This window comes from Plectrocnemia conspersa, unplaced genomic scaffold, assembly GCF_051122295.1.
Source record: "Plectrocnemia conspersa isolate PC_06_02 unplaced genomic scaffold, ASM5112229v1 ptg000001l, whole genome shotgun sequence".
NCBI classification, from domain to species: Eukaryota; Metazoa; Arthropoda; class Insecta; order Trichoptera; family Polycentropodidae; genus Plectrocnemia; species Plectrocnemia conspersa.
Window position 1 is genome coordinate 4,408,652 of NW_028277165.1, and position 13,320 is coordinate 4,421,971.

Consider the following 13,320-nt stretch of genomic DNA (forward strand, 5'->3'; position numbering starts at 1 on the left):
GACGATCCCATCACAAATATGCCGCCCCCAAGAAAGTGCCGCCCGGGGCCGCCCCCCCATAGCTACGCCTCTGACTGTAAGCACTTGTTAAAATGGATAAGTCCATAGATAAACGAGTATTATTTTACTTAGTCTGAGCAAACTTCCCTGAGGAACTTCAACTGGTTCAAATTCTCATGTATGAGAGTATCACACCGTCTTGTCATACTGTGTCAAATGCTTTTTCTATATCTAACATTAAAAGATCCGTTCTCTTCTTCATATAAAAATTAGCACATATATGCCCAAAATTGCTCGTTAATAATTTTATTCTCCAAGGATTTTTTTAAACGAATAAGAATTATTTTTATAAATATTTTACTAAATGACAGTAATAAGCTGATAGGGCGATAGCTAATCGGAATTGTAGGATCCTTATCATGTTTTATATTGAATACCAAAAGTTTCATTTGTAACTGCATAATTACTCGATATATGTAATATTAAATTGCAAAATACAAAAAAAACGTGACATTCTATTGTAGTATGTTCTTGTTATTTCTATTTATAGTACGTTTCACCCCTGCATTGATATATACATATATAATATATATATATATATATATACATGTTTGAGAATCTATCTTGGAATCTGATATATTATCGCTATCAATTTCACTGGAAGAGTCATTGTCAATATTATAAAAACAATCCACTGAAGTGAACTCAAATATTGCTTTATATCTATTTCACGGTTTATATAGGTTTTGTCGCTTAAAAAAATATATCTCATTGATTAAAATATAACAGGCGTTAGTCCAAAGCGTAAATACATTTAACAGATACTCAGTAGAGTTTCTTAATATTCGTTATATTTATATATCAAGTAGTAAATAATAAAATATTCGAAAATCGAATTATGAAAAAGCAAAAACTACCAAGATTGTAATAAAAAGTATCATGATTATTTATTTGCATTTAAAAAATAGTACAACCTTTAATTTTAATTATACCTATTGCCAAAACGACTACAACTCGATACTTAAAAAGTACAAAAATAAAAAAATAAACATAAATCGAATTGACTCAAAAGAGATAAAACGTTTAATACCAGCCATTGAGAAAGTACACAGCTGCACAATACTGTTTTTTCTTTTCTTTAATATTTTTGTTTTATGTTATTAGTTGTTATTGTCATGCCTGTATCCCATAAAGATAAAAGGATATTTTTTTAAACAAAACATGACATAGTTGGTCTGTAAATTACGCAGTTATACACCGGGGGTCTGTGAAATCTCAAATTATTACATCGTTGTTTAGCATTCAGTTATCTTCTCTATTGATAGGTCTTTTGTCCGGCGTGTTAGTATTTCCTTTTTATAGTGTTTGAAACGGTTCTTTGAATGACATTATTGTTAACGGTGCAGTTTTTACAATTTATGTATATAACCAATTAAACATATCTTCGTCTAGTATATAGTAACGCATATTTTTATTAAGTACTGGTTGCTTTTTTTAATTTATATGTTATGTTATGAATTTCTTCTAATGATACTGATTTAATTTTATTAAATTTTACATTCAATGCTTCATTATTATATTGTACTAAATTACTAAACTTATGTATTGAACTCACAATTTATTCAATTTCTTTCAATTAAGGATTACTGTTTTCACATTAGAAAAAATAAACATATTTACTACATTAAAAATAAACTCAAAATTAAATTTTAGCACAAAATATTTAGAGACAGAAGCAAACAATATGATTGTTGCATGTCCTAAGCTAAATGTATTTAAATTTATACTTTGTAATGTTTCCTTTTTTTTTTTGACAAAATAAACTTAATGCGTAGTTTTTACTTTTAAATTAAATTAACTTTTTACTTTTCTTTATCATAAGATGATACAACTGTAAAAATATGAATGATTAGAAACAGCACCATGTATTTTTTTAATACATTTATTTATCGTAGTGAAATGAACGTTTAACTAATAAAACAACGTCCATCACTAAAGATGAGCTTTAATATTTTAATGAACTAAGAAATACAAAATATTGGATAAATAATTACCTGTAAATTTGTTATAAGCTACCTATTTTTTATTTTCTTACCAATCATAGCAAAAAGTGCACTTTAAAAAACATTAGTTAAACATGCAGTCGGCATGTTAACTCAAGAGTGATTGATTGACGCCCATCTTTTACATAATCTCTATTGTGTTTTGCTATAGATGAGCATCAATTTTAATCAATCAATATTTAAAAAAAAACTAGCTTGATCCTTGGTCAATCATCTTTTGATTAGCATATGGTACAACACAATTGAGTATGTTTTTGGTTTTCAATGTCACGTAAGGAAAATTCAGATAATGAACTATTCACTAACAATAATTTTAATTAAAATATTACTTAAAACAGGGGTTATTAATATTTTCCTTAAAAATATTGTCATAAAAACACAGAAAACTTATGCATCAACTACTAATAACTGCATTTTTTTTAAAGTCTAATCAATATTTTATTGTTCTTAAGTAACAGCATGTGTCAGTAAATTATATAATTAATTAGTGTACATAGTCTTTCTAGTCAAATATGTTGTATATAGTAAAAATCATATTTAGTATTTTCAATTAGCTCTTTGGATCTGTTATATGTATTGTTATTTTATAATTTTGTCTTCACTGCAATTTTTATCGTATATTAGAAACATAAATTAAAAGCTACATATTTTTCCTCAAGATTTAATAAAACGTTTGTTTATACTTTTTCTTACTTTTTAATTCATTGTCCAGCACTCTTTTGTCATGTTCGCTTTTGTCGTGTCACAATTTTGCCGACGCGTATTTACCATTTCTTGAAACAGCATAATTGCTCCAAATTCATTAATTATTTTTGAGTAATTTTCACATTTTTTTATATACAGTGTGTATTTATATTATTATAAAATCCTTTTACTAATTAAATTTACAACAAAGGGCTATTATTATACATTATTTATTATTTAATATAAAAATATTTATTAAAACATATAGTACATAATTTATTAATATTCTTATCTATTAAATATATTATTAGAATTCTCACTAAAATATTTAATGCACATTTAATTAACGGCCATGTTTTATTACTTATTATTTTCTTTATGTTTTGCATAAATTATGTATTTATCTGCATGAAAACATTGTCTCTAACTTAATTTAACTGAAAAATTAATTTTTATAATATACATAAGTCATTGTTTCTGGAATTATTATGTTCAAGAAATGTAAACGTCAATAAACATAATTCACGTCATTCCTAGAGTGGTTCATAAAACTTGTATTATCAAACAATGTTTTAATCAGAAATCGTGTCCCTTTTTTCACTACCTTTTTTTAATGCAGTTTTAAATTTGAAACTGCAGCGGTTGTATACCATTTAAAAATATTAATTTTGACCAGAATTCTTGAGATGTTAAATTTTTTCGAAAAATAAGATATCATCTTATGCATTTTTCTAGAATATAATATTAATTTTATGCGCAATATAATTTATCTTATATAACTAATCAAAATATGCGCCTCAACTCAAAATTTAGGCAACGGTAACTCAACTAATTTATTATCCAATTACAATATTAATTTTACTCTACTAATTAACGCAAATTTTGTCGACAATAAAGTGAACTGACAATTTCTCGTTCTTTGAACACCTTGTTTGGCGTTTCCATGGTTGCGAAATAGCCCTAACGAGACCCATACATTCACACAGCTTTACAATACAATACAATACGTACGTGTACGTTATAATTTTGACGTTAAAATGAAAGCGACTATTGTACATTTTGTTTGATATAATATATGAAATTATTTCAATTACGCAGTTTACTTGCGGCACGGCGCAATATATAATAATTTTATATATTATGTCATTATTGCGATATGAAACGTTTCATTGTGGTTTTATTTATTAACAATAATGGTGTATGGGAAACATGAAATTTAAATATTTGAAACGCAATTATCAATAATATACATATACGTTAAATATTAATATAAATAACATGTAAGTAAATCGCAAAAAATAATAGGAAGCATATTCTGATTTCTTGATGAATTTCATTTCTCGAGAAATGAGATGAATGAAATATTGATGCATGAAAAAATGTATGTAATAATTAAAATGTCCCTTTAAAAAACACATAACACCTAAAGTAGAATCAAACATCTTCATTTTTTTTATTAAAAAAATACTGTAGAAAACTTTCTCTCTTTTTGTGTTGATGATGGCTTAATCGACAACAAGGCTTCAAATAGGCATTTTAAATTCTTTCTCCATTATTCCGTAAGATGTTGGTTTTCTTACACTACTTTCTGTAAGACTGAAATAAATTTCTTTCTCTAATTTTTGCGCCAATAATACATTTTCAATTTCTTCAATAGATTCTAATGATTTATTGGAATCGCGATGGTCCTTAGAACTTGTCGAGCCATTAAATAATATGCCAATAATTTATTTCCCATTTTACATATTTATGCTTTTAAAGAATAACTAAATAAGTCATTCTTTTTTTTTGATTTAAAACATTTTTTTCATATTAATATAATATTATATATAATTAAATAATAAAATGCTTTTTTAACCTATTGAAAACAGCATTGTTAATTAATTCAATGTTCGTTTTTTACTGAAATAAATTTACGACGTTGTCTTCTTTATCATTTCTTAAAATAAAACATAAATTATTATTTGGCTGCGTAGCTCAATTTTTATATTTTCCAAGAGACTACACTATTGCGATACACTATGTCGCGTAATAATTTTTTTTTAATTTAATTTTTATTATTCGATGGTTTTAAAACGATCCATAAACATTTAAAATTTAATAAATTGCCAAAAGATGGCATAGTCCAACAATCCAATAAACTTATATTTCGATAAAATATCCTCAAAAATCTACCAAATATAATTTTATGAAAATATTGCAATTAAAATGTTGATTTAATTCCTAATAATATTTTCAGTAATTCAAAATATAAATTACTTTGTTTTTATTTTATTACATATATTATAAATAAGTATAGCATATATATTTGCATAATTAAATATGTATGAAATAAATATTATTAGATTATTTTATTAAATTGATTATGAAAGACTTATGATTTGTTAAGAAATTGTTCATTAAAATTAGTTAATGTGTAATTAATAAAAAAATGATAAATTATATAGTTAACTATTGAGTTAATTATTTTTATTATACACAACAGATGTCTCTAGTAAATATTGATAATCAATACATAATCTCTTCATGTAACAGTTTTACTGTATAATATACATATATATGTAATAAACATTTTTTCTCTTATATCAACATTTTATTTTACATGTCAAATTGACATAAAAACAAAACGTAAGTTGTAGTAAAAAAAACGAATTAATTAATATTTATTATTCAGTCCATTTCATAACATACCCTCATGTATTATAGAAAATTTGGGGAAATTTGGGCGACACCGATATAACCCGCTTATTTTTTTTACAAATCGATTGCGCAGCACTTATCGTTTTAAAAGCCATCGATTTGTGTGTTAATAATGGCTTGGTTCTATATAGTGTATATATAAGAGCTAAACTGTGGTTTTCATTGCGTTTTTTTATTGGAAGTATTGTAGAGAATGGAAGGTGAGTTTATAAAAATTGGTATATTGCTATTCATTAAAATACTAAAAAAGTTAACTACGCGGACAATTATATTGCGGGATATTAACAAAGCAATTTTTCGAGGGCTCTATATCTTTATGATAGCAAAGTAGTAAAAGTTAGATAAGGCGGGTTGGAAATAATTGTTTGTAAAAACAAAATTGTGGTGTAAACACAAAATGTTTTAATAGCGCCTGTGAGAAAAAGTCTGTGTTAATAATACTCGTAATTGTTACAGCTAGAAACTTGAAACATTAATTTTTATTTTCATATTTACTTTAGTTGGTGTTTGAATCGACAGCACTTCAGAATATTCAAAATGAAAGCTAACATTATCGTGGTAATATAATAATAATATCCTTGCTCCACTTATAACTTACATTGATATATTATATAACATTATATAAATATTTAACTATTATATGAGATATTTGTATTTGAAGATAGAGTTTTAAATGTGCGATGTAATAAAGTGAGTCAACACTTTTATATTGTAATATTATGTCATAATATCTGCAATATAAAATTTGAAGCATGAAAAATAAAGCTAGTTTCTTAAACAAAACTAAGCCGATTAAAATCTTAATTTTTCTCTTACACAGTAGCACTTTAAATTTATTCTTGCACATATACTTAAAATATACAGTGTTATATTTTTTTACTACAATTTTATTAATTGTAATATGCCAAATTTACAGAAATGTTGTTTTGCCAATATTATAATAATGAATAGATTTTTGTAGAAATATATTTTTAGAGGTTCTTAAGTTGTTAAAGGCTTTTATATTATCACTCTGATTATCGATTTTTTTATTATATATAGGTTAAAGTCAAGAAAATTAATTTTTTGCAACAGTAAATAGTAAAGTATGAATTTCATGGAGCAATATAGCTCTAAATATGTTTATTGATATTGAATGTTAAAGGATTAAATTTTCACTTCGATAGTCTCGCCTGAATAAAGAATCAATTGATAAATAATTTCCTTTGAATACCACTACTACTCTTACAAATATTTTTTCAGATGTAAAATTACTTTTTGAGTATATTTTCTATTTTCTTTGCTATCTAACCATTGTACAAATTTATTTTGATTTATTTTTTATCGCAGATAATAATTATATTTAAGAATGATTCTCTTTTGTATCTAAGAACTAATGAAAAGTAGGATTTGATACGTTGCTGTTTTGCCTATTAGACAGTCGTGCGGTACCCATTTGTCTATTTTTCTTGCAAAATACCTATGGTATCCAGAGGTCGTAAAATTGTATAAGGTGAACTTTCAAGTACGTTGCGAGTGATTTTTTCATCAACAGCGGTCCTTTGCTTATTTATAATAAATTAATGGCTTACAGTTTTTTGACTAACAGTACCTTCGCCAAATCCCTAAATATTATTTTTCATGGCCTGCGCAACATTTTGCTTCAGTTTAAACCCATATAAATTTATAAATTTAATTTAATTAACCATTGTACATATTCATTTTGATTATCGTTGAGAATTCATTTTTTATCGCAGATAATAATTATATTTAAAAATAGTTCCTTTTTGTTTTTAAAAATTAATGAAAAGTAGCATTTGAAATATTACTGTTTTGCCTTTTTGACAGTTTGTGCGGTACCCATTTGTCTATTTTTCTTGCAAAATATCTTACGCCTTACAGTTCTTTGACTAACAGTACCTTCGCCAAATCTTTTTCGTGGCCTGTGCAGCATTTTTTTGCAGTATTTAAATTTAATTGAATTAACCGTTGCACAGATATATTTTATATCGCAGGTAATAATAAAATTTAAGAATGATTCCTTTTTGTTTCTAAGAACTAATAAAAATACCATTTGATACGTTATTGTTTTGTCTATTAGACAGTTCGTGGAACGTTGAGAGTGTTTAATGTATTCAATAGTGTATCTTAATATTTTTTCATCTGCAGCAGTCCTTTATTTATTATTTACAACAAATTTTATGAGCTAACCTCTTAGAGTTATTTGACTAACAGTAGCTTCGCCAAATCCCTAATTATTATTTCAGTTAAGACTAGTATAAAAATGATATATAAAACTTTAATTAATACCATAATAGAAAAGGAATAATTAAATAATTATTAATTATGAATTAGATAAGAATAAGCGATTTCTAAAATATAATACTGCTAACGTTTTAAATTATTAAGCAAAATCTTATAATAAACCTGATTCAATTTTCTATCACTATGTGAAAAATAAAAATTTTGGTGTGTAAAAGATGTATTACATTTCACAGATTTCACTTTATTTTTTATGTATAAAATAGTTTCACCATAAGCTTTATTTTATATTCCTAGAACTTTTAAAAGTTCTTTTCAGTTCGTTACACAATGAAAGCCTTAATTTGTAGAGGTAAAAAATATTCATGTGTGTATTAAATAAAATAGTAAGTTCGATTAGAATAAAGCTAAATATATTTTGTATTAAATTTTTAATTATATATAGAGTAGTTTATTAAAAAATAATTTGATTTGTTTGTGTTAGAAATTTTACTTTTTTATTTTATTTTTATCCTGATGCCTCAAGTTAACATTTTTTTAAAGGGACAACAAAAATGGACTTTAAATGTCTAATTCTTAAAAATTAGTAAATATACTTTCTGAATTTTCGACAATAAATATAATTATTGCGAATATCATTTAATTACAATATTTGAGTGGTATAAAATATAAGGTGAATTCACTCAATTTATCGATACATCGAAATTTACCTTTTATTAAAAAAAGTGTTCCTATTGCATACATTTTACAATTCGTTATAAACTTTCATTTAATTACCTTTGTTTCCAATTATCGAGGTTTTAATGCATCAAAGCATTTTGTAAATGCAATTTTAATTAAATATTCAGGAATATGTTTATTGCAGTAAATAAATACTACTAAATAAAATATCTATTACTAATTTTATGCTTACAATTGTGTAATTTTATTACAGAATATTTACTAAAATAAAAACAAAGCATTGGCGATTAAAAATTAATGTAAAAAATTAAATACGGCTTGAGAAACTTTAACTGAGATTTTTAAAATAATACTGCATCTCTTAGACTCCTAAATTTTTGTGTATTTATTTAATTAAACAATTTTATTTCATCGCATTGAAGGACTTTTCTACATCTAAAATTTTTAATATTAAAATAGTTTCGGTAAACTAAATATTATTTAACTTTTGAGAGAGTTATATGTTTACGTGTTTATCCATTACAGATAACGCTTTGTTTTTTCGCTATTTGCGAATCTAAAAATTTTCAAACATTCGTCGACATCGACTTCGACGAAGAAAGCAACTCGATCGTCGATCCAGAGCACGAACTAAAAATAGCAGACGATTACGAAAACTACCAAGGCGAAGAAGATGCATTAGACTCTTCTCGTCTATCGAATTCTACAGACAGCGTCACGTACAAGTACGAAGAAGAATCTACGGAGATTTCCAGCTCTGATGCGAATCCTGATACTGTTTCACAACTAGTAAACTCCTCCGGGACACAATCCGACACAAGTTGGACTTTGCCAGACATCCAACCTTTCGGATCTATCGACACCAAGAAAAACTTGGGATTTTTCATAAACGCCGGACACTTTCTTAGACCGTTCTTCTCCAAGTTTCAATTTCAGTTCGGCACAATTCCAAACTTTTATAACCACCCTTATTACTCACACTTTAACCGATTTCCCAATCTTCTGCGACTGCCTGTGAGAGTGTTGGAAAATATGCTTAAGAAATACTCCGACTTCATAGGCGGCAATCAAGGAAACTATTATTACAGATATCCGCCATATAAAAATTCGGTCAAACGTTAGCCCGTGGTTCACCGTTATCTTATATTTATATTATACACATACGTGCAGATTGAATTTGGTGCGAAACTGGTTTACGTCACTTTTAGATCGATCGATGAGAATGACCGTTTTGCGCGGTCAATGTCAAGAGACTATATATCCACACACATGTTAAATCGCAAGAGTTTGTGAGCACGGTCCGTGAACTGAGCCATGAAAGTCAAAGGCTAACGAACCAGACTCTTATTGCATTTTAATGATTAGTCCATTGATTCTCGATTACTGATGTAATTAAAATTTTATAAACTTATAAACGTCATCAATTTTCAATTTCATTACGTAAATTTCCGAGAATAGCTCTTGATTTTCCGTCTTCTGCAATCTTTATATAAAAACCATTAGATGTGTTATAAATGACACTTCATTGTTAAAAGCATGTGTTAAAGTGGATAAACCTAAAACTTAATCTACATTTCTGAACATGGATGGTTTGAATTGCTCGTTAGCGCGCGGCTTTACGCTTGGCAGTAAGGGTCTAAAACTATTTTAATTGGTTAATTTACAAAAACAGAATGTGCCACCATAAATCTATTAGAATCAAAATAATTATATGTAATAACAGTATATCAATTATGTTTTACTCTCAAACTTACCGGCGGATGTTTTGTATGTAAATAAAATGTATTCAAAATATTTGTTTGAACATGAACTATGTATATGTTTTCAGTTTATTATAAATTATGATAATTTATATTTTACAAATGTATTTACTAATATCATATAATAAAAATATATTCCAAAAAAAATTTTGTATATTAAAAAACGTGATTTTTTAAATAATACTTATTACTAATTAGGCGCGTATGATGAGATACGTTCCCTTTCGCTCGCTCGCGTGTTAAGTGACGAGAGTGAGTGAGAAGAAGTGGAAGTGCGGAACGCATGTATCGCACGCCCTTATCTTTCACTCACACTCGTCACTTTACACGCGAGCGAGCGAAAAGGAATGTATCTCATTGTACGCGCCTGATTACTATTACAAATTAGTTTGAAGTCATTATATGTAGTAATTATATTTATAGAATTTATTATAAAAATGCATATCTGTCTATTTTTTATAATTGTTGTTTATACACAAAATATAATTGTTTTTATTAAGCTTCACATAAAATTTTATTTTCATAATAATGTTATTATGGATTAGAATAAACTTTGATTTAAATAGGAAATTTAATTACCTTTAAGAATATCTGTAAAATTCTGTTATTTATATGTATTTTATAAAAATATTTAGAGATTTAAACCTAATTTTTAAATGTATTATATTTTAAAAATATAATCAGGATAGCCGTTCCATCTAAATTATTTTGTCGTGAATACATTTTTTTAAATGGTAATTAATTATTATCAGTGCATATTTGTGACTCGCCAAACAAGTAAATTCGTCACGCTAACGTACATGACAATCGGAGACATAAATGCATTAGGTTAATGCGTTTTTTAAATGTAATATAAATACATTTTAAAACAAATCCCAGCTTGATTTTTTTACGCAAAAGCTTTGTTCTAGATATTTTAAACAATTCATGATAGAATGTGTTAGCAGGGCAGTCGAGAGCGAACCCAAGCCGTAATATAATTTCTTGAAAAAATAATAATAGGTACGAGTTACCATTTTTTATGCTAGAAATAAATATAAAAATAAACCACCGTTGCGACATATTTTATGCGAAATATTTTAATTGGGCATTAAAAAATATTAAAAATATCTACTTATAATATTTTTCTGATAACAAAGCATGTTTTTTATGTTGCTCAGTGTTGTCATATAGTGAATTTACAGTTCAGTGCCATCGTGGTGAAAACGTTCGATTATCAAGCGTTTATATTACGGCTTTTTATAACAATAGCATAAGAGAAAATCGAATAAAGCACATCTAAACCAAATTTTGCCCAATAGGAAAGCGCAAAAAACAATTATCCCTTCTCAGAAGTCAAAAATTCACGTCAAAAGCAATAAAATCGTGCCGTCGCCGTTGCAGTGGGAACGCTCGTTACCGAGCGTTCCCACTGCAACGGCACCGACACGATTTTATTGCTTTCGACGTGAATTTTTGCCTTCTGAGAAGTGATAATTGCTTTTGCGCTCTCCTATTGACCAAAATTCGGTTTGAATATACTTTGATCAGTCCTTTTATATTATTACTCCATAGTAATATCGGTAAGGATAGCTATCATATTTTTAAAACATAATGTAATATCGAAATGTAGTCAAACTATCGAGAATATGTGGGATGCGATGTCTGTCTGTACTTATTCTTCCGCTTATTTTCCCATAAGAGATGATTTGGCTTAATTTGTATTTTTGGCTTCATCTAATAAAAGTACTAAAACTATAATTAGTTTTATAATTTTCATTAGATTAGGTTTGGGTTTGAACAGCAAATGGACGTTTCACAACCGTCAAATTGAATTTCATAGACATTTTAGAGCAGCATACTTGCACCTAACATTTAAATTATATTTTCACTAGTAAAAATATATATCTACTAGTAAAAATGTATTTGGACTTTTCTAGGAAAAATATAACTTTACCAAAAAATCCATACTCACTATAATATTTATATGTCGGATGTAAATAAATAATGATAAGTTTGTAAATATATATATTACTGTGTATAGAAAAGTTGACATCATATAATTTATATTTTCACAGGTAAAAATATATATCTACTGGTGAAAATGTATTCCGATATGATTAAAAAAATATTTTTGTGATAGATTTGCGACTGTTTTTTATAGATTTTCTTTTGGGAATAATCACATGAAACTGAATGTATTATTTATTTATTTTACTGCATGAAATCCGGTTGTCAAATTATTGATAATAACGTTAATTTATATAAATAAGCTGGTGTTGTTGTTGATTTTTCGTTATTTATGTACTTCTTCTTTCTTTAAAGTGCTGAATATCTCCTCCATGTATGTATCACACCCTGGAATTATATATTTCAGAGGATAGCTTCGTTGCAAAATGTGTTTATTTCGAATCTATATACGTCATATGTATTAGAGTAAAACATAGTCTGATTTAACCCTAAATTAAGGATTGGAAGGGACGCTAGACTCCATGTTTCTTAAGTGTATTGCAGTTAACCAGTTTCAGTTTTTGATTAATAATTAATTCCGTCAGTTTTTATATCAGAATTTTCTTTACTTCTGACTTGGAATAACAATAGTTCAGTTCAACTTACATCAACCAGAGCTACACCGAATCGCCCAAGACGATCTTTGGTAGCAGTAGCTTTCCCATTAATTTGAAATTATATTATATGAAAATATTAACCGCATTAAACATAACTTTGCTTAAAAAAATTGCTCTTATTACATACAATTTTACATTTAAATAGTTATTTTATTTGATTACATGATAATTTTATTTTAATATATTTAGTACTTTAATAAAAATAACTCATTTCCAATATTAACATATTTGATTAACTAACGTATTTGAATATCAATTTTTATAAAGAAAATATACCGTTAAGATATAACGTAATCTTTAGGAATTTTAGATATAATTTACAATAATTGATAGTTAATTATTGTTTATTAAATTCTTTATGAATACATATTATTCTTATATTTAAGAAAAACTGTTCAAATAATAAGTTTATTAACTTGTAAATGAACTTGCTCGTATGTAAATATTTATTATGAATTTTTATACTTGTTAACAAGGACTTAATCCTTTTATAAACAGCTAATAGTGTTTATATATCAAAAAAATAAGTATGTCGAGAAGTATAATGTATGAGCTGAAAGCGATCAGACGAACATATTATGCTAA